At 42.7% G+C, this 23,004-nt stretch overlaps 1 protein-coding gene across 1 annotated transcript in view; it reads right to left on the minus strand.

The window, feature by feature from the left end:
* The window catches only part of ARHGAP6 (Rho GTPase activating protein 6), a 485,299-nt gene that overhangs the window by 351,211 nt on the left and 111,084 nt on the right, over positions 1-23,004 (minus strand). The window lies entirely within an intron of this gene.

The raw sequence follows: 23,004 nt of genomic DNA on the forward strand, positions 1-23,004 counted from the left end.
CAAGTGTGCCCACTTAGCAAGGAACAAAGGATCAGGCAGTAGCTTTAAATGTTAGTTCTATGAATCAATGCAATGGTACAATGACATCAAAAGATGAAAGATGAAAATGGCTTGTTTACTGGTCCAACCGTTTCAACCTCTCAACCAGCTACACTGTGTTTTTTTACTTTACTATCAAAAAGTTGACACTTGGTGTTTACTTTAGAAACACAAAATATTGAATCTAAAAAAAGTTTCAGATTTGTGGGATTCTATTGTTTTTTAAAAGCTTCATTTTGATTAAGAAGTACAGGCCACCATACTGTCTGAAAAGTTAACAGAGCAGGATTATTATTAAAAAAAAAAAAGGCAGGGCACACTAACTAGGTGCTCTAATATCTAAAAGATTGCCCAGAAGTCCTCTGATGAAATACAAAGGAGGAGAAAATGACAAGCAACAACTGGCCAACTCTAAATTCATGCACTGTAATGCTGTATGATTATGAAGAGAAATCAAATACACTGGGTTTAGAAAATGCCTCTTGTACAGATAGCAGCTAAAAAGATGGAGTTTACACAGGGTCTAAGGCAGAGGTTCTCAAACTGGGGGTTGGGACCCCTCAGGGGGTCACGAGGTTATTACATGGGGGGTCACGAGCTGTCAGCCTCCATCCCAAACCCTGCTTTGCCTCCAGCATTTATAATGGTGTTACATATATTAAAAAGTGTTTTTTACTTTAAGGGGGGGGTCACACTTAGAGGCTTGCTGTGTAAAAGAGGTCACAAGAACCACTGGTCTAAGGGTTTGCTAGTTTCATTTTGCATTTTTGCTGCAGAGGGGGGTTTCATGCACCCAATCTGGACTTTCTTTAAGTCCTTCCACAGACCATAAGCCAATGGGGATCCCCCGCCTCCAAGACCCAGGAAATACTAAGGCCATTTAAAGGGGATGTGGGAGAGGAAAGCAGTAAGGCTTTCAAAGCACCCTCAGTCAGGACTATCTTAACCCCATCTGAGCACACAAGCACTATTTCATCTTGTTTCTCCATCACTCAAGCCCTTGAAACCTTGACCAAGGTTTTGTAACCCATTTCCACCTCCCACACCTCAAAATGAACAGTAGTTCCTTGTGCAATTTTGCAGTTTTTGCTGTCCTTTCTTTCTATAAACACCCTTGCCATATATCCAGCATAACAAGGAAGGCATTACAATTCTTCTCTGGGAGAAGGCATAAAAACTTGTCTTGCTACCAAGCCTGGCAGGATAGCCCTCATAATGAGAGCTTGCCTACATATATTGCTTTAGTGCACACCAGCTTGTTACCTACCATTGTGAAAAAATTGCTTGTTTAACTTTTGCTTCTGAATGATAAGATTATAAGAAGGTTACTATTGAACATTAGGCTCCTGTTCGAGACAAATTTTACCTTTTTCTGCATTTGTAATGTTTCCTCTAAAATAAAATTTATATAATTGAGGGACACCCTGTCTCTCACGCTGATGCCTCTAGTCTACATATTCTACAGTTTTGTATCACATATGGTGTATCCTGATAACTTTAGTGTGAATCACTGATATATTAGAAAGACGTCAGAGACAAAGGCTGGATTCAGATATCCAACATAGAGGAGAGGGGAAGAGAATCAACCAACAAGGGGGAGTGAGGAACCTCTAGCATTAAGAAAACAAACAAAAAGACACAACCCAAGTCTTCCAACTCCCTTAGATTTATGTCTGAAACCTTTCCTATACATAGTCCATACATCCTCTTTGCCTCCATGTTCTGGATCCCTTTCACATAGGTCTGCAATTTCCCCAGTACTCTTATCTCTCTCCTCTATGGGGAAAAGTTAAGTTGCTCCATTTGTCCAGCCACACTGCTGAGGGTAAATAAGAGATCCCATTTCTATAGTCTTTCTTTCTGATGAGCTCAGCAAGACCCATAATTAGGTCTTCAGCTTTCAGGTGAAGATGATTGAATGTAACAGGAATCCTTCAGGCCTTGTCTATATACATATACATATACACACACACACAATATAAGCAGGGCCTCAGACATGGTGTCTGGCACACTAGGAACGACACTGTATCCTAGCACTGGAAATATTAGGGTATGACAGTCAGAAAGGCAACTTAAGACCCTTGGGTGGGAAAAAAAAAAAAAAAAAGACTGTCTCAATCCATACACCTTGAATTCCTGATGGGATAGCTTTACGCCTTTCCTGTCTGAAAAGGACCCCAAAACGGAGAAATCATTAAAAATGAAAGCACTGTCTTAAACAAATTCAGAGTTCAAATACTTCCACAGAAGCCTTTTCCTACTGCAAATCATGGAAAAGGGATAGGGTTGCTGAAAAGATCTGAACTACATTTCCACAAGGAAGATAGTGGACAGGGATAAAGGAAGTGTGTGGATGTGATCAGCTCATGAATGAAGAGCAGCTGGATGAACCTGAACCCAAGCAAGACACAGGTGATGCTGGTGGGTAGAGAAAAATATGCTGCCGAGCCTGCAACCATGGTGCACTCTTGTTTGGTTGAAGATTCAGACCCACAATCAGTCAATTCATTTCCACAGTCTAGGAGTACTCTAGGATTCCTCACTGACACCGAGCTCTCACATAGCAGCATCTGCTTGGCCAAGTGACTCCATCCCATCCTGGCAGATGAAGACCTGGCCTAAGTTATTCATGTTAATAGTGGCCTCTTAGCTGGATTACAGCAATGCAATATACCTGTCATGAAGCCTTCAGCACTTACGGAACTTCAACTAGTACAGAACACTGCAGTGAGTCTCCTCAACAATACAGATTACTGCAAGCACATCAGACCTGTCCTCCACTCTCTATGCAGATTCCCATAGAATTTCAAATCAAGTTCAAGGTCTCAGTCCTTCTCTTCAAGGCACTGCATAGCTCAGTCTGAGGTGATACAAAAGATCGTCTAAACCTCCAGTTGCGGTCCCCAACTTTGCTCCTCTGGCACAGTGGAACTCTCAACAATGAGAGTAAAGCTTGTAGATCTTTCTCAAGAGGTGATCAGAGACTGTGGAATGAACTCCCCTCAAGAGCTAAGGCCCATCATAAACTTTACCTCTTTTCACTCCAAATGTGACTTTGCCTTTTCTAACAGACACATAGCAACAGGTGCATTAAAAAAAAACACACACACATACAGCCCAAAAAACCCATGCACTACCAAACCGACACTCCATTGCACACACTTCTCCCTCTAGGGGAGGATAAGAGAACAAACACCATGCAACAGATAGATAATTACACAGTTTAATGCCCTCTGCAAGGCACTCAGATACTACAATGATAAGTGCAGTATAAGATCCTATATAGAACAGAAGTGCTTGGGGGTTGGCGATGGGAACTGAAGGATAGAAGCAGCACACACTACCGTGTTAACAGTTGGGAAAAGATACTTGCACAGAGAGAGACTTGAGTGATCATTCCTGGGTGGAGCCATCAAAGTCTGGTGTGTCAAATGTAAGGAGCCACACTGCTTTCCCTGTATGCAGCCAATGAGAGAACAGTAGTACTGGTTTGGCTGCACAACTCTAAATTTAGCTATTTGCTCCAAAAAGAGAGCATCAGTTTTGACTGTCTGCTCGGACACCGTGGAACAATTCACTCTTTTCTATGGAAACAAAAGATTTTATTCCCAAGAACTGCTGACCCTCTTGGTGGGTTGGTCCAGAAAAGTCTCTCAACTGTGCTGTCTTCAGCAAGGGAAGGCTTGATATGGGACTCCACCAGAAGCTTTGATTTTTAAAAGAGAGGGGGAGCCAAACTCCCTGGAGATTTCCCACCTCCAACCCTTCTTTCCTCTCCTCAGATTAAGAACTGGATTCAATCAACTGGATATTTTCACAGGCATTTAATCATAATGAAAAGTAAACAAAGATTTGGCAATGGGATACAAGCTCTGCATTCTGACTTCACAGTTAACCTACAACTCATTACCAGCCCATTTAACTAGACTGTGAAGATGCCAACTTCTTTCCTACTAAAATACAGAAAATTGCTACTTACTCCCAGATGATAATAGAGACGTGACAAACCAGGAGGGAGGGATAGCTCAGTGGTTTGAGCATTGGCCTGCTAAACACAGCATTGTGAGTTCAATCCTTGAGGAGGCCACTTAGGGATCTAGGGCAAAAAAATTGGCCCTACTAGTGAAGGCAGGGGGCTGGACTCAACAACCTCCAAGGTCCCTTCCAGTTCTAGGAGATTGGTATATCACCAATTATTACCTTTTAGATAATTCTATACAATTAAAAAAAGTGTAGTCTTCCAATATTACTATAGCTCTTTGAATTGCATATTACTTTAGGACCTAATTCTGAATGTGTATTTTTATTAAAAATTATTGAAAGGCCATTACTTGGACACAAAACATTTTGTTCTAGTAAATGAGTCTTGATCAAGCCTAGGTCACATGAGTCAATATCTTTGCACTGTTGTCTGCTAGTCTCTTTGAAGGTGGACAAGATGCCAAGCCAAGGGCAAACCACTCTGGTCATTAAGGGGGGCAGGAGGGAGAGAGGAAGTAGAAGCATCAGAGTCCTAGTGGCAAAGCAGCATTGTACCATAGAATACTGACGAGCAGATTCAAGCTCCTGACTTTGCAGTTTCTGTACTGGGAGTTTTTTGCAAATCTCTAATCTCAATTTTCATATTTGACTAATATATAATAAAATAAATAATAATACACCTCTACTGCGATATAACGCAACCCGATAGAACACGAATTTGGATATAACGCGGTAAAGCAGTGCTCCGAGGGGGGCGGGGCTGCGCACGCCGGTGGATCAAAGCAAGTTCGATATAACATGGTTTCACCTATAACGCGGTAAGATTTTTTGGCTCCCGAGGACAGCGTTATATTGGGGTAGAGGTGTAATAAATAGCTTTAATCACAAAATGAGCCATCTGGTTTTACCAGTTGGTTAATGGTAATATTCGGATTATAAATAATCTATGTGTTCTCCCCCCCCGCACCGCAATGATTCCCAAAATAATTTGGCATTATCTGAAATTTCTAGTGTAGCTTTAAATTCAGTTGAAGTTTGAAAGAGTAGGGGTTGGAAGGGAGAAATTTTAAAATGTCTTTTCACTGAAAGAAAATTAACTGAATCTGTGTGAAGCAAACAGGTTTAAACCATAGCATAAGAGATACAAAAGACAGAATAAGTATTTTATTGCATTAAACTACAAATAAAAAAGACACGTATCTGACAAAATGAGAACAGAAAGTTCACCCCGTCAGGGATAAGGCCCATTGTAGCGTTGGACAGTAAAAAACCACCCACTCCTTGCTGATTTCTGCAAGGCATATTAGTGAGAGTCAAAAAGAGGTATGTCTAGACTGCAATCACACGGTGACAGTGAAGCTTGAGCCAACGTACCTTAGCAATCTTTAATCTAACTAGCTTGGGTCCTGGAGCAGTGAAACCACAACAGTGAGAGCTTCAGCTTGGGCTACACAAACCTGCCTACAGCCCTGGGTAATTACTTGTTGAGCTAGCCTGCACTGAAGTCCGCGTGCGCTGCCACGGCTTCACTATTCCAGGACCCGAGCTAGTTAGATGAAAGCTGGCTGAGGTATAGTAGCTCAGTCACACCCTGCCATTGCAGTCTAGACAGACATTAAGAAGTGAAGTAATTGGAGCGACAAGTTGCCCATTGGTAAGTTGGTGTAAGCCAAATTAAGCTCGAGTCTTCTCTCACTCCCGCTGATACAGGGTGGTGAAAATTGCACCTTCCTGCCTCAGGAAGAAGTGCTGTGCCCTAGAGAGAGCAGGCAGAGTTGCATTACTGTCCTCCCTCAGGAGTTCTGCGTGGGGAGGCTGTTTAATGCTGCCACGCAAGCTCAGTTAGAGCTGCTAATGGAGACCCAAGTAATAAATGAACACTGCCTCTCTGGCCAGTGCCACACATGGTGGGGAGTACTTTGGCTGTCTGCAGATCACTGGCAGAGAGAAGTAATTGCAGGCACCTTGTGTCACTCTGTATCCCTCTTCTGAGCAAACTTCCTGCAGTTGGGTGCTCTCTGCCCTTCATTTTACCAGCAAAGGCAGGCATACAACAAAGGCTGAATCTTACATTGTCTTATCAACATGTCACTTATACCAAGTATGTTACTTCTGACATAGCCCAGCATCTCTACTTTGACTCTGAATCTCATTGGCTTGGTAGGTCATTTAAATAATACATATTAGAAAATGTTTGTGTTGTAATATTTTATTATTTATATATAGAAAGACCGAGCAACATCATGGATTAATACAGTCTCCTCTGGATGCAGAGCGCAACTTCAAACCTCACTTGGGTCACAAAAATTAGTTTGATGGTTTCACTCATCCCTCCTGGAATTTCAGATCACAAAAGTCAACACCAGCCTGCACTACTCTATCCAGTGACAACTGTTTGTTTCTTATGCATCAGAATCCTGTGTAGAACTGATTGGAATTTTTTAATTGGGTTTTTTTTTTTCCTTCTCAGCAAAGGACAAACTTTTCATGAAAATATTCACACGCAAAAAGTCCTGCCTCCCAATCAGCTCTAAGCATACTGTGCCAAAAGGGATGGTTAACTGCCTTGAGGAATCAGGGCCACAGGGAGCAACTTTTGAATAAATGAGCAGTCAGAGTCTGATCCTTTACAATCTGCTCTCAGCTTCCACTGATTTTAATGGGAGTCAAAGGAATGCAGAATCTTAGGAGACCAAGCCCCCAATTTTTGTCAGTGATAAGATTTTTGTTTTGCTATTGGACATTTGTTGTTTTGTTAATATGTATTTAACATATTCGGCCCCAACTGTAACCAAAGTCATGTAAACAAAAACTGGATTAAAACAAAAACTGGATTAAAACTGCACGGAAAAGAGGCTTCTAAGAATTTATAACTCAAGTTATCGGGCTCAATATAGGAGTGGCTGAATGCAATTTAATGGCCTGTGCTATACAGGAAGTCAGACTAAATGAGATACTGGTCCCTTCTGGCCTTAAACTAGATGAAACTATAATGTCCCTTTAGTGCAAGAGCTCTGCTTCCTCTCATTTTCTAGTTCCTTTTGCCTGAAATCTGTCCTCTCAAGTGAATGAATTTCTGGCTGGAAACTGATCAAAAGATCTGAAATTAAACATTCAGGACTTGTACAGGAGTCTAAGAATAGCATACAGAACTAAAGCCAGCCTGTCCTCAATGAAAAGTGAGAACCTATGGTGCGACAGAAATGAAAGACCTGTCCAGGATCACAGTCTCAAGGGACTGTCAAGCACTAGCACTGAAACCACAAAGTTCTTTTAACTGTTTCTTCCTGACAAGAAGGGCGTTATTAAAAAATGTAAAAAGCTAACAGCAGCCAAAACTGGGAGGAAGGACAGTCTAGGAATAGGGCATTGCCAAAAGCTAAGATTCTTGAGTCCAATTCCTGCCAGAAGTAGTATGAGGATAAAATACATTAATAACTCTGAGGCCCTCGGGTGCCATATAGGTACCTGGATAGATAAATCTGCAAAGACACAAGCAAAGTGTGTGTGTGTGGGGGGGGGAATTAATTCTAAAAAGTAAATGGAGATGACAATGGTGATGATTTGTATCGTGAGCCGCAGTCATGAACCAGAATCCTATTGTGCTAAGTGCTGTACAAAGACAGAACAAAAAGTTGTCCAGTTTCCTTGTCTGGGAAGCATAGTGCTGTGGCTACTACTCCATATTAGGATTTTGGAGACTTGTATTCTATTACTCACTCCTCCAATGCCTTGTTGGCTGACCCTAAGCAGCTCTCTTACCTTTTGTGCCTCAGTTTCCCAATTGTGTAAAATGGAGCTTTATGTAAGAAAAGCACTATGCATTATTAACCTTGAAATTCTACCTGCTCCAAACAAGCCCTTCTCTGTTCATTTGCCTTCTTGAAGGGACTGAGAAATATCTTTCAGAAGGCCGCTCTTTGTATCAGTGTCAACCCCTGGCCTAGCATGCTACATAACTAAGGTTTACTTTTCTATGGAACTTTCTATATAGGAAAGTTTTGACTGTTTTTATTCATTTGTTTACCTAGAAAAGGTCAGATAGATGCTGCATCTGTTCTTCTTTCATTGACCCCTGCTTGTGCTTGAGGCTACTGCTGAATAGGACAAATGAAAGCACTTAACCAGTATTGGAACATTTTAATTATTTGATAGAATGGCACCCTGTCTTTCAAATAAAAGCCCTTTAGAACGGACAATGGAAGCCTGGTTTGTGTTTTCATTCTCAAGGATTATTCGCTATCCTATGAAAATAGAATCTTGAAGCATGCTTTCGCTATGGCCCTGAAAAGTTCACTGTCCTTTAGAAAAATATTGCTAATATGTTTTTAACTCTAACATTGAGCAGTTAAACAACAAGATTTACTACAATTATAAGTAGTAGAGAAGCGTAGTAAAAATGTTAGCACTCTTCATTACCGCTTAATTTAAACAAAATATATGTCCCTTTATCCATCTATTTTTTTTAAAAACATACACACGCACGGTATGAACAATGAAAAAACACTCACATATCCCAGAAGATTCATTTACACCTCTGCAGTCTTGCCCCATTTTGTACTTAGTTAATCTGATGATCAAAATCACTTAAATAATCCAAGAAGATATCCACACATGCAGTGAGTTGCAGCGCTTTCCCATCAACAAGATGTCAGCATTCAGATCAACTGTCCATAGGTTGCCCAGCATAAGAGCAGCCATGCATACAAATTCATATTTTATTCCTAGTGCTCATGACCAGTGTTGATGTAATCCATAAAAGGGAGAGGAGAAAAGGTGGCAATTAGGACCGGAGAGAAAAAAAATAGTAAAATAAAGAGACAATCTGAGTGTCTCACACAGTTACTTGCCTCAGATACTTGTGGTTTGTGGAGAAGGATTAAGACCTGCCTTCGGATGCAACCACCATTCAAATGTTAAACTACTAATAGTGCTAGAAATAATGATGAAACTAGAGACTTTAAGGCCAACTCTGTCACCACTTCCTTTTAGCTCATGGAATGACACTAACTGTGATTTCCCTCTACTATTACATCCATATGACTGCAGTATTGTCCCTGTATATAGAGCACAGGAAGATGAAGCTGTTAGGGAAAACTGGGACAATGTTGGTGCAGGAGAAAAGTGTACTTTATCAGGAAACACTTTAAAAAGGTAAGTTAAAGAGTCTACCTGAACCATCCCATTTCCTCATTGATAGCAAGGGTACTAAATTTACCACTGTATGGAAGATTCACATACACATTTTTTGTAGGATTGGTAGGAAGCCTCTGGAATCCCTCTTTTTCACCTTTTCCCCAAATCTATGCACCACAACGAGCTTCTGAAGTGAGCAGTGTTGCATGTGACTCCCTCCAGAGCTCACTCATCGCATTCCTTCTACCAGACAAAGTGGGATATGCGTTCTCCAAGATCAGGAGTAAGGGACTGAAGTCTGATCCAAAGTTTCGACCCACCACAGGTTAGTGCAGAGCCACTGGACTAATCTGCTAAGTGTCTCCGTTGAGCCCACCATTCCTCATCCCAGCAAACTCATGTCTACCCTTACCGGGGTTGACACTGCTGCAATTGATGTGGGGGAGGGGGGGGGAGCAATTTAGCGGGTTTAGTGAAGACCCGCTAAATGGACCACAGAGAACTCTCCAATCGACTCCGGTTGCCAACTTTGCTACTTTGTCACTAGATTTAGTGACTTTTTGGTTTCCCTAGCGAGAAAATAAGTGTTAAAGTGACTAGTGACCAGTCTAGTGACTTTCACTGCCAATGACCGTGACATTCAGAGAAAGAGGTCACCAATAGGTATAGGCACAAAATAATTCACAAGCAGCTCAATAGTATTAATAAAATCCATCCCATGCTCCTCTTACTACATTCTGTTGCACACCAAGTCAACGTCATTATGTGTCAATTGAGCATGTCCTCAGAAAGAATCACATTTCAGGGCTTCTTGGGCTGAGATCACTATAATCTGCCGGTGCGGAAAAGTCTGTGGAGGCTAATTAAATACTTTGCTAAAGTCAGGCACACTTTGGAGAGAGCAGCACATTAGTCAAGCCTTTTCTTGCTGCTCCGTAGTAGGTAGCACACCCTGTAATGCAGGGAAAGACAGCTAATGAAGCGGGCTGGCCAGGGGAGGCAGGATAGCCCAGGGATGGGGGGGGGTGCACTGTGCCCTTCCCCTTACTACAGGATCAAAGGTGGAGCCAGCTTGATTTCAGTTCCCCTTTACTCCTTCTCCTGGCTTGGCCTGGGGTTAGCTGCCCAGCTATTTTCAGAGATGAAACCCTGGAAGAATGGGGGGGAAGTGAGGGGAAGAGGATCTGGCTAGCGGATTTTTGTTTTTAAATCTACTTTCTTGGCTCCCTGCAGCGCTGAGCTCAGGCCAGGTGAATGCCCTCTTCCCCCTGGTTCTGGGCTCTCCCTTTCACCAACCTGTCGGCTCAAATCCAGGCTGGCAAGAAAGGGAAGCTCAGCTGAAATTAATCAACCCCAGCCAACCTGAGCTGCAGTGTACAAAGCACCCTTCCCCATGAGCGGAGGACAGTGTTGACATTCTCCAAGTATGAGGAAGAGCTGCTGACTGCAAAGGGGCCTGTTAGGTGCACATCCAGTGCTGAGAAGGATTAGTTTTATTTAACAATGTAATATTTATATACTACTGTGCTAAAAATTGTAAGTATGATCGTTAATAAAATGATACTGACAGCCCACTAAAAACTTGGCTGTTAAAGGTCTACGAGCCCTCGCACCACTGCACTCTTCCTCCTGGTGTCTGACAGTCTGATATTAGCCTGTTTTTCAGACATGCTGAGCACCCAGAGTGCCATGCAAAGCCAATGGGAGATTCAGGTGCTCAGCACCTCTGAAAACTCCAGCTGCTACTATTCATGAAGTAGCACCTGCTTTCTATTCGAGACAGATATTAAACTATTCACAAAAAGCTCCATGCTGAGGAGCAGGTTGGGGGTGTCCAGCCTTTCCCTGGAGAACTGTTAAATTATTTAAATTTATGATTTTGCTGCGTGATGCCTATTTCAGTTTATTCTAGTTAGACTAACATTTATTCTTCCATAGTTAGCAACATGTTTGGCTGTGAGAGGTGAGTCCGATGAGGGGCATTCTATCAAACTTGCAGATCCAGAATTCTCCCACATTTACAGGTGTTATTCAAGAATCCAGCACAATTTTAGTTTTTATGATGAGACACAGCACAAATCCAGTAGCTTCTTAATTTGTAATCTCAGGAAAGAAAGAATTTTCATGTTCTCGTCTTTTCTCTTTTGTTTTATTTTAAAGTTACAAGCTCTTCAATTTACAAATTAGGGTTCTGATCCTGCAAACAAGTAGACAGGTGTGTAACTTTACTACCATGAGTAATCCTATTGACTTCAATGGAGTTGTACATGAATAAAGTTAAGCACAAATGTAACTATACATACTCCAGGATTGAAATAATAGGGTTGCTGCAGGTCATGATTTGGATTAATTGGCAAAGCTGCAGTCTCGGGAAGGAGACTGTAAATTACATAACCTGCCTGCACTACAGCCAGCTCACAGCTGTGCTATTTAGTCCCTCACCTCCATGAGCACTAATAAACACTACTAGAGAATGAAGCAACTAAGGACTGTCATGCCAAAATGCAGCTCCAACTTGCACATGCACGAACACTGACATACACACTACTACAGCAGCAGCAACAAATTCCACACTAGAGTAGTTGACATTGTTGAACATTTTCCCTCCAAATTTGGTGCTAACTTTTTCATCCTATCATTTTTCATAGGTTTTGAGTCCTCTCTCAGTTTGGCTTTCTGAGAAATCTTGAGGCCTCCCACATTTTTCCTCAGACATATTTACATGCCTTGTTTTATACCTTCACAAGCAGCATAGGGATCTGTTTCACATTTTGCATCCTCATTACACTGAGCTACCCAGGCAGAGAAGTAACGTGACCAAGGCAACAACAGCCCCACGGAGGGAAGCTAAGGGGAGGTGGGGGTGACATTACAGCCTGACCATTCTTAGAGAGGGAGCAGAGCAGTGGTGAAAATTCTCTTTCTCATTGCTTTGGGACTGCTATTACTTAGCAAGACAGGACCTGAAAAGTCAGGATTCAGCCTTGAGTGACAGGAAGCACTGAAATCTCTACAATGGACACTGAACCATTCCACCACCATGCAGCCAGTGACACATATTTCAGAGTTGGTGCAGACAGCCAGAGTGCCTATGAAGGCACAGGCAGCCAATGCAGGCACTTTCTCAACTGAAGCAAAAAATCAGACCTCTCCTCAGCATGACGTATTGAAAACTGTAAAATTTACAGGCAGGCACTTTAAATCCTGTCATGCTTGCAGGCTAGGGGACTCTACAGGGAAATGTGATTCTGGGCCTAGCAGAGTCATTTTGCAGTCAGCCAGGTAGACCAAAGATTGTGTTATACTTTTGTCTACTAGATCAGTGGTTCTCAAACTAGGGCCGCCGCTTGCTCAGGGAAAGCCCCTGGCGGGCCGGAACAGTTTGTTTACCTGCCGCGTCCGCAGGTTTATCCGATCGCAGCTCCCACTGGCTGCGGTTCACTGCTCCAGGCCAATGGGGGCTGCAGGAAGCAGCGTGGGCCGAGGGACGTGCTGGCCGCCCTTCCTGCAGCCCCCATTCGCCTGGAGTGGCGAACCGCAGCCAGTGGGAGCCGCGATCGGCCGGACCTGCGGACGCGGCAGGTAAACAAACCGGCCTGGCCTGCCAGGGGCTTTCCCAGAACAAGCAGCGGCCCTAGTTTGAGAATCACTGTACTAGACTGAAAATCCCATTTGTTCTCCAGTAGGCAGACTGTGATCAGGACACCCATTAAACCCTCTCTCTGCTAAGGTAAATAGATTGAGCTCCTTGAGTCTATCACTAAGGCAGGTTTTCTAAACCTTTAATCATTCTCAAGGCTCTTATCTGAACTCTCTCCAATTTATCAACATCTTTCTTGCAGTGTGGACACCAGAACTGGACACAGTGTTCCAGCAGCAGTTGCACCAGTGCAGAATCCAGAGGTAATATAATCTCTCTAGTCCTACTCAAGATTCCCATTTATCCATCCAAGGATCACTCTGGTAGCTCATGTTCAGCTGATTATTCACCATGACCCTAGTTTTTTTTATTATATTTTTTAGAGACATTGCTTCCTAGGACAAAGTCCCTCAGCTTGTAATTATGACCTACAGTCTTTGTTCCTAGATGTATAGATTTATATTTAGCCATAGTAAAATGCATATTGTTTGCTTGCTCCTATCTTATCAAGAGATCCTGATTGCTCTGTATCAGTGACCTGTCCTCTTCATTATTTACAAGTCCCCCAATATTTGGGTCGTCTGCAAACTTTATCAATGATTATTTTATGTTTTCTTTCAGGTTTACAAAGGGGGGCCAGTTGAGAAAGCATTTGACTTTAAACCAGAAGTTTGGGTAGCAGGAGCCAGGTAAGCAAGCTGAGACTGAGGGACAGTGGTTACTGTTGTTATGGTCTGCCAGCAGATAATCCACCCTCTCCCACCAGAACCCCACAGAATACCAAAAGCATTAATGAATCTGGTCAACTGCACACTGGCAATCCCAGCAAGAACGCAGCAACTAGGTACCAAAGCATGCTATAAGCCAGTCTAACTGTGGCCAAATAGCACGTAAAACATGCTATATGCCAGCCTCAACATAGCCAATAGCATGCTGGCAGAACCTGAAAAATTTCAGAATTTAGATGCTCATGTGATCATCTGGAGGACCCATATGATGGGGGCCTCTACTCACTACTGGACAGTGATGTCTCCTGGAGGTTCTGGGGATTAGCTCTGCCAGGCTGATACCCCTTCCGACAAACTCCCTCACTCTCTTCCTCTCTCTGTGGCCCCTCTTTTGTTCCAAGAACTGCAGCCTCCTCTTCATGACTCGGCCATCCGGCCAGGTCACTACATGGTTTCCCCTTCTGGGGGTGAGTCAATGTCTCTACTTGCCAGCAGTCTCCCCATTCATTATCCCAGGTGCCACTCCTTCAGTGGCTGGCAGGGAAACCCAGATCCACCCTCTACTCTGGGTTCCAGCTCAAGGACCCTCTAGCCTGTTCCCTCCTGAACCTTGCTGCCTTTCCCTGAGCCTCTTCCTTACCTTCTGGCTCTCCCCACTCCTCTGGTTTGCCAGCCCCAGACTCCCTCCTCCCAGGGAGTAGCCACAGACTACCTACCTCTATCACCCTAACCACACCTCCCTTTTTCCAGGAGTGACTGCAGACTACTTCCATGCAGCCTCCTTCCATTTCCAGCTTCCTCGCTTTATAAACCCAGCCCAGCTCCTCCCCCAGCAGGGCTTCATCAGCCAATTAGGCCTGAGCACTCCCTGGCTTTCCTCCAGGTGCAGCTTATAGGTTAAATTGACTAATTTACCCCTTAAGGCCTTGTGTGGGGTGGTCAGCCCACCACAGACCCTTAGCCCTGACACAATTCCCCACCAACCCAACAGGATGGTTTCTTCTCCAGGCAGGGAGGCAGGAACAAGCAGGCAACTTGCTACTCTCTGCAGTACCTTTGGTGGGTAGATGTCTCTCCTTGCTGATGTTTTCACATGGCTGCAAGGGAAAACCTTTGACCTCCTAACGAAGTCTTTTTGTGAGGGCCTTTATACATGCACCACAGAAGGAAGCAGCACAGAGCTGCTCCCTGTTGCTGTTGCCACCTGTTTCTGGCTGACTTAAAAATAGAGCAAATATATGTCACGTCCCCCCGACTTTGAGAAAATGTGTCAATGAGTTCTGACCAGGTTATGTTGTCTTAGCCATCCATGGAACCAATACCACGTATCTTTTGGGGCAAATCACAACCAACCTAACACGAAATTCAAAAAAGCAATGCCAAAAGTATCACACAAACATTGCGTCAGTCTTTCCATTTTTAATACAATTGCTGCTATTCTGCAGACATTTTGCAAAATAAAAATGAGCAATTTCAATTTCTGATGCAAAAATATTACAAGTAACTCACCCAGCTCTATTCTGTACTGCTACAAAAAGACATTCTGACTGACTTTATATTTGTTGTTAAGATGTCAGTGTACAGGCAGAGAAAAATTTGGACAAATAAATTATCATAATCATTGAGGAAACTATATTTTATTTTCAGACTTCTTTGGGATTATCACAAACAATGGAGAGTAACCAGAAACTCTATGAAGAGCAGTTCACTTTGAAAGCAGTTCTTCCAAAAAAGAACGTAACTAGCTGGGGAAAGCAAGGAGAACAGGGAATAACCTTGTAATTCTGGTCTTTTTATGTATTTATTTTTACTGTTTTCACAGCTCAGCAAAATCATTTAATTGATACCAGTCCTGGCCTTTCACTCAGTCATCTCCCAGTGAGGGAAGTCCAGGCTGGTAGTGCTGCTCTGCTGTAATGGGATTCCTCTTCAAAGGATTCACTTTGACTAGGCCAGAGGCTCATATTGAACTGACCTTCCCCATCACTCATCACTGTCAGCATTAAGAGCTGTGACAACATCTGGAGCAGCAGCAGAAGCAGTATCTTGCAAATGAAAAATTCTCATTGTTTGCTTTCTTTAAGATGTTAGTTCTACATTCAACATGCTGAGATTTATTTCTTGGTCAGTATCACTTCCAGCTGATGCATTTTGACTAACCAGCTAGAGGACAGTGTACATCTGCAATGACGTCTGAAGTGTTCAGTGCATGCTTTTCCAGAGCCCAGTGTATATACAGAGATTCTCCTATCACTGCTAGTGGTTTACTTCCCTCTCATCTTTCATAAAGGTTTCTGCCACAGTAAAAGCTGGCATGGTTTTTATCATTTGTGTAAAATTCGCCTACTTATAAAATCTCAAAAGGGCATGTACAAGAATCAAAAGATAAAAGATGCAATTTCTTTGTTCTGCAAATAATTAACAAAGAAAAATGGACTTTCCCAAGAAATCAAACCAAATGCCAATCCAGCTGCCTAATCTCTTCAGGTAAAAGCTGAGAGAGAAGCTGGGCCCTACATCGTATTCTAAGATTCAACCAACTCACTTAGGCTCTAGAGACAATTTTTCTCCATTTATTATGAATATACAAAAATAGTACTTAGTGTATCAACTAAGGGGGGTCTAGATATAACATACCCAATTTAAAACCATAAAACAAGGCAATGAAAAGTTTATCAAACATTACAACCTCTCTCCTCTACCTAGAAACACACACCTCACCACTGGTTCCATCACCATATGCTATAGACAATGCACTACCATTTAAAGTCTGTCCCAATAAGAACGCTTGCCTTCCAGCCTCCTCTTTTCCCAAATGGACCAGACTTCCTCTCTACTATCTCTACACAGTTCTGGGGCGGAGGGAGGGGGGGGGCGGAAAATCATACTGGTTCTAGTTTAGGAAAATATGCTGGAAGGCCACCATCCCTACTGGGGCAGAGTTATGATCTCTGATATAGTAAACTACTCGCACAAAACCAAAACCTTTATAAAAGTGCACAGCCAGCTCAGCAACACTACTGTCATGATTTTGAGCACATTGTTTTGTTGAAGATCATTCTTTATGAAGAAACACAAATGCTACTGGGACTGGAAAAAACCATTCCCCTTCAACATGTGAGACCCTAATTTCAAACAGACAGACATCGAGCACATTCCTGAGGGCACATGACAATAGCCAATGTTGCACTTCTCTCCTGAAGTGTTAAAAAATAAAGCTGGTGCAAGAGAATTTTATTTTTTAAACAAACTTTTTTTCAAAAGTTAAATTTTTAAAGAAAATATTTTGATTTTTCCCACCAAGTATTTTAGTTTTTGACAAAAAAAAAAATCATTCTCCATTTTTTTTTCTGTTTTCCAGGTTTTGATTTTTTCCTATTGAAATTTTGAAGTCTTGGCTTAGTTAAATGGTGAGGATTTCAAAATCAAAAGCTGTTTTTTTAAAGTTCCTAGTTTTGATTCAAAAGTCTTCCAGATGCTGTATTGCAGAATGAAAGCATGATCCATCAGCTACTCATTATGCATAAGTTTTCATGCTGTATTTTTTCATTAGTTAATAAAAAGCATAATTTTCAATGAAGCAACAACCACTAGTATCTTTGTGAGAAGTCCTTTGGTCACCCTCATTAATTAAAGCATTTCCTCTACCCTCTTTCCTCCTAAGGACCTAAATTCAGCAAAGTACTTAAGCACATGCTTAACTTTAAATATAGATTTAAGTCCTACATGCTTAAGTGCTTTGCTGAATCAGCGCCCAGGAATCTAGCCTTTCCCCAGCTGTTCACAGATACAGATATGAAATGAAAAAGGTCATATTACGCTGTGGGTTTCACCACTGATTTCAGTGGGATGTCCTGCTTTTCAAAAATAAATAAATATGGTTCATTAACCCTAAGATAAAACATTCAAAATTCAATTATCTTTTCTTCTCAGCATCTTTCATGTTTATTATGAAAAAGGATATAATATTCATTCTATAAACTGAAGTCACCATTTGTATGTACTTTGTATGTACTCGCCATCTTTTACTGCACAGTTATAATCCTGGATTAAACACCATTTTTAAAAGGAACCTGTTGTTCTCCCTGTAAAATGTCAGGCATACTGGTGGTGCTACGTACAAATGTTAAGCAATGAAAACTATCCTTTATGCCTCCCCCATGATGGGTACTTTGAAAAGTTAGTGCCATGAAAGAAAGGCAATTTAGCACTTACCGAAAATTTTCCCATTTTCCCATTCATAGATTTTAAGGCCAGGTGAGACAAGGCATTAGAGGGTGCAGGTGGTATTCTCGCCCATCTTTCCAGTGGAGGGTAAGGGCAGGGACACATGCATCCTGGAGATGAATGTCTGGTTGTGCAGCTTTGGGTGGGCTCTGGTTTCCTCAACCATGGAATGCTGTTCTGGGAAGGAGGATTGCTGGGAAAGAGATGGGGTCCACCTAACCAAGAGGTACTGATATGTACTCTCACCCTTAATTCCAGCTTACCTCCATTTATTTTCTGGCTATTAGATAATATTTAATGTCCATACTAAAACATAAACTGCAATATCACCAAGGACATTTTCAATGTTAGGGAGCTGTCTGACTGTAAATAAGGAAATCTCATTATAAAGAGCTGTTGCAAATGCATACCAGCCAGACAATGACACAAAAGTCATGGCTTTCATGCTAATTTGATTCATATTCTATTTTTAGAGAGTACTAGTCTCATAAAATACTCCAGTTACGATGATTTTATTCTTGTACATGCTGTACTGTAGAAAAAGGCTTAGGAAGGCTTTAAACTTGCTTCTATGCAACAAATGATGCAGAATGGGAAAGAAGGGAATGACACATGTTGAAATTATTAAAGCAAAACTGACATTAAGTGTCAGAGGTAACTGCCAAAAAACAAACAATGTAATTTGAAAGCTGGTTTTAAAGGCTACATTCACCACCCCATTATGAAACTGAATATTCTCCTTTCTGATGGATAAAGGGATATTCGTAAGAAAGCTATATTACTTGTATATTAGAGCATGTCAGTCAAGAGCAGAAGTGGGCAAACTATGGCCCGCGGGCCACATCTGGCCCATGGGACCATCTTGCCTGGCCCCCGAGCTCCTGGCCCGGGAGGCTACCCCCAGCCCCTCCCCTGCTGTCCCCCCTGCAGCCTCAGCTCGCTCACTCCGCCGCCAGCACAATGCTCTGGGCGGTGGGGCTGCGAGCTCCTGGGGAAGCACAGCTGCAGAGCCCGGCCTGACCTGGTCTCTGTGCTGTGTGGTGGCAGCGGCAGCGGTGTGGCCCGGCTACAGCCGGGTGGTGCGGCTGTAGCGCCACCAGCCACCGGTGCTCCAGGCAGCATGGTAAGGGGGCAGGGAGCAGGGGGGGTTGGATAAAGGGCAGGGGAGTTTGGGGGAGTGGTCAGGGGGCAGGGGTGTGGAACAGGGGGTTGAATGGGAACAGGGGTCCGGGGGGGCATTCAGGAAGGAGGGAGGGTTGGATGGGGCAGCATGGGGCAGTCAGGGGACAGGGAGAAGGGATGGTTGGATGGGGCAGGGGTCCTGGGGTGGCCATCAGGAATGAGAGGAGGGGCTGGATGGGGCGGCGGGGATCCGGGGGCGGTCAGGGGTCAGGGAGCGGGGATGTGTGGATGGGGCAGGGGTCCCAGAGGGGCTGTCAGGGAACGGGGGGGGGGGAGGGGTTGGATGGGGCAGGAGTCCAGTGGGGGAGGCAGATAGGAGGCGGGCGCTGGGCCACAACCCCCTCCCCTAACCGGCCCTCCATACAATTTACAAAACCTGATATGGTCCTCAGGCCAAAAAGTTTGCCTGCCCCTGGTCAAGAGCAAAGTGGCTTATGAAGTGTTGGTAGCCCAGCTTCTGGACAAAGCACACCTGCCAAAGTTACTTAACAACTTGCTTTCCCATCAGCAAATACACATAGGTTACATTTGCACAATTCTGTTGTCTCCTTGAGGACAATAACTGCATAAGAGGCAAAACTATAGGGAAAAGCTGTCCATTCCAGCAGACACAGCAGGTATCCGTTGCATATTTTGCACTTATTCATACTATGCACAGAATTTCCATTAACAGAAATGGAAGTTCAGCACATGAATATTCACTAGAAATGATCACTGTCAGATTTGATGCCAATGCTCATTTTTATACCAAGTCTCACAATATTTGGTGTTATTCTTAGCCCTCTCACTCCCCCCCCCCCCACCTCCCCCATTCCTGGAGTGATGTGAATATTTGAGAATCTCAGCATTTCATTTAAAAAAAAAGGTTTTAGCCTTTATTATTTGAGAAAAAAGTTTGAAGATAAATGCACCCTAAAGTCTCAAAATTCAGAAGGCAAAAAAACCCCACAAAATATATTATTTTAAAAAAAATTGATTTTTTTAAGCCTGATTCATGATTGAGGTTGGCAATGTGTTGAGAAGCTATAATGCCTCCATGCTTTGGAGTAGGGACTTGAAATTTGACAGGGCGGGAATTGGTGCTAGGAACGTGCCTTTTACTGGTCCCATGAAAATTCACCCAAATTTGGCCAATTTCTGAGCCACTGAAAATCTCAAGGTCACACATGCTCAACAGAGACTTCTTAAAGTTTGCCAGCTAGAGTCTCTGAATAGTCTGTCTGCATGCTGACAAGACTGTACATGTGCCCCCACAGAGCAACTGAGCATGCTCCATCCTGGGGGTGCAAAGGCTCAGCAGGATCTTTCCTGCAATTGCTCCTCGTGTCTGTCAGGAGGCCGCTATAGCATCGGGTGCCTGAACTTAGAGCTCAGAGACTGTCTCCACTATAATCTCAGTGCTCTCACTGCTAGTACACATGCAGAGTGGTGGAAGAGTAAACAAGCAGCTTAATTTGAATGCAGACGGTTGAGGAATTAGGGGCCAACTGGGCGGGGTCAACACCGTGGAGAGGGTGAAATGGTGGTAGGACCACAGGTGAAAGGGGTGGGGAGGTTCCCCCACTTCCTCTGGCCCAGGGCCCCAGGAAACCTTAATCCGCCTCTGAGAGTAATACACAGAACTTGTGTGACTCTTCTAGTGGTACAAAGGAGATCCAATCAGCAAGAAAATGTGTAATGCCACAACACTGTTGTGGTTCAGGATATGTTAACACTTCTTAAGAGATAAATATAAGAGCCCATGTCTGTGAGTCTATAAAACACATTTTATATGTAAAATTAAAAATGCCATTTTTAGACTGTACTCGTATTAGCAAATGCATTACATTAATAAAAAGTTATGGAAAAAAAATCTCATGAAGTGACTGAAACATGTCCTTACTCTAATAATAGAAGAGAAAACTACAGCTGGCAAATTTAGAGACAATTAAGTCAGTGTTTTACAGAACTCCAAATCACTGCCAAAATAAATATTCAGATAAAAGAACCCCGCTTGCACTCCCTGCTTCCTTAATTGTGTTTTCTTTTTGCTTATTACAAATAATTTTGAAAAATAGATTACAAAAAAAATAAATCTACAAATGTGTCTGTTGTACATTTGCACTTGATCACTGTTTTTGAGGTGGCTACCAATTGCCCAAAAAAAGACTCCAGCATTCTTCTTCCACAAGCAGTCTGTTATAAATAAAGGTCACTGTATGCACAGGTCACATGAGGAAAAGGTGGTAAATTCCACAATATATGGGACTACCAGGCTCATAAACTGCCTTCCAAATGCCTGATAGTTACAAAGTTCTACCAACGGATTAACAAGATGTGTGGCAATTCACCACAGTTATCAGTGTCCTTTTATTTTCACTTGTTACTTACACCCCTTTGCCATATGAAGACATTACTTTGTGGCTGAAGGGTAAATCATCTTCCCACATCTACAGGGAGATAAGCCACATTGGGCCACATTAGATCCTGACCCTGTCCAGATGCACGAGAGTGGGTAAGGGAAATGAGAGGGAAGAGGCACAAGTAGCCTCTCCCACCCATGCTCCATGGAAGCCAGGTATAGTTGCAGTCCTGGTGCTCTCTTGGGGTATATATACACTGCAGATGGGAGCATGCCCCTGCCTAGGGTTGCCAACCCTCCAGGATTACCCCTGGAATCTCCAGGAATTAAAAATTAATCTTTCATTAAAGATTATGTCATGTGATGAAACCAACCAAAATTGGCAACCCTATGAGTCCCACCTGGGTAGACAGACTCATGCTGTTGCTGCTCGAGCTAGCACGCTAAGAATAGCAGCGTGGATGTTGCAGCATGGGTGGTAGCTCAGGTTAGCCACCCAAGCGTGGACCCAGGAGTCAGACAGGCTTAGACTTGGACTGCTAGCCCAAGCCATGGCCTATGCTGCAACATCCACACAGCTATTTTCAGTGAGCTAGCTCATGCAACTATAGCATGCCATGAGTCTGTCTACACAGGCTGGGAAGCATGGTCCCACCTGCAATGTAGACTTGCTGTGACTGTAGAGCCCACACCAGTACTAGCCTTCAGAAGATGGCTGGAGAGGCCATGCCCACCTCCACACTAACCATGAGAGCTGGGGGCCTCTGCAAAGCTTGTGGACACGGCACTCTCTGACAAGCTGGTTCAGGAACTATACTCCCCAGAGCACTAGCAGGCACTGGGCCTCCTGAGCTTTAGGCACAGCATCCCTAATTATCCAGGGTTTATAGGATTCCCACCGCTGAGCATCTGTATTCCAGAGGATGCAGTATACAATAACTTTGCAGAGACTCCACCAGACTATATAAACACTCGCTAACACCCCTGTCTTCCCCTTCTCAGGCTACAGAAGTCAATTAGTTTATCACTTTATAGCAGGGTGGGTTAATTTAAATCAAAGCTATTTAAATCACCAATTTTAATCATGATTTAAATCAACAAGCAGGAAACCTTGATTTAAATCATCAGTTTTAACTGTGTTTGCATTTTTAGTTATTCTCCTAAAGACAAGCTGACTCTTATCACTCAGTAACATGTTGATTTACAACTAAATATAGTGTAAAGGCTAAATGTGGTGCTTTTTTTGCTAACTAGGAGGATACACTATATCCACTTACTTAAGCAATTATATAGCTTAACTTACATTTATTCAGATTCTTAATTTTTACATTTTTATTGTGGTAGAAAACGGTGAATGATGCATTTCTTATTTACTAAATGATTATTTTTTCCTTGTAATTATTGTGTCAAGTTCTATTTAGACAGAAATTTAAATTCAATTAAAATGCATAAAAACAGCATTTAGAGTTTTTAAAGTTATTATTAAATAAAATTATCTTAAATGTGCAGTATATATAAGAAAAAAGTTTAAATGCAAAACATGTTTTGACAAAACTAACTGATTTATTAAATAAAGGGCGTATATCTGTACGTAGTGAATTGAACAACTGATTGGTTTTGGTCACCATGGTCTTCAAGATTTTAGAACTAGTATAGCTCACCCTCTCACACCTAGTTTTTCTTCATAGATTGGAAAAGGAAAAATCCCAACTGTTTTTTTAACTTTGTAT

Source organism: Mauremys reevesii, linkage group 1 (genome assembly GCF_016161935.1).
Source record: "Mauremys reevesii isolate NIE-2019 linkage group 1, ASM1616193v1, whole genome shotgun sequence".
Lineage (NCBI taxonomy): Eukaryota > Metazoa > Chordata > Testudines > Geoemydidae > Mauremys > Mauremys reevesii.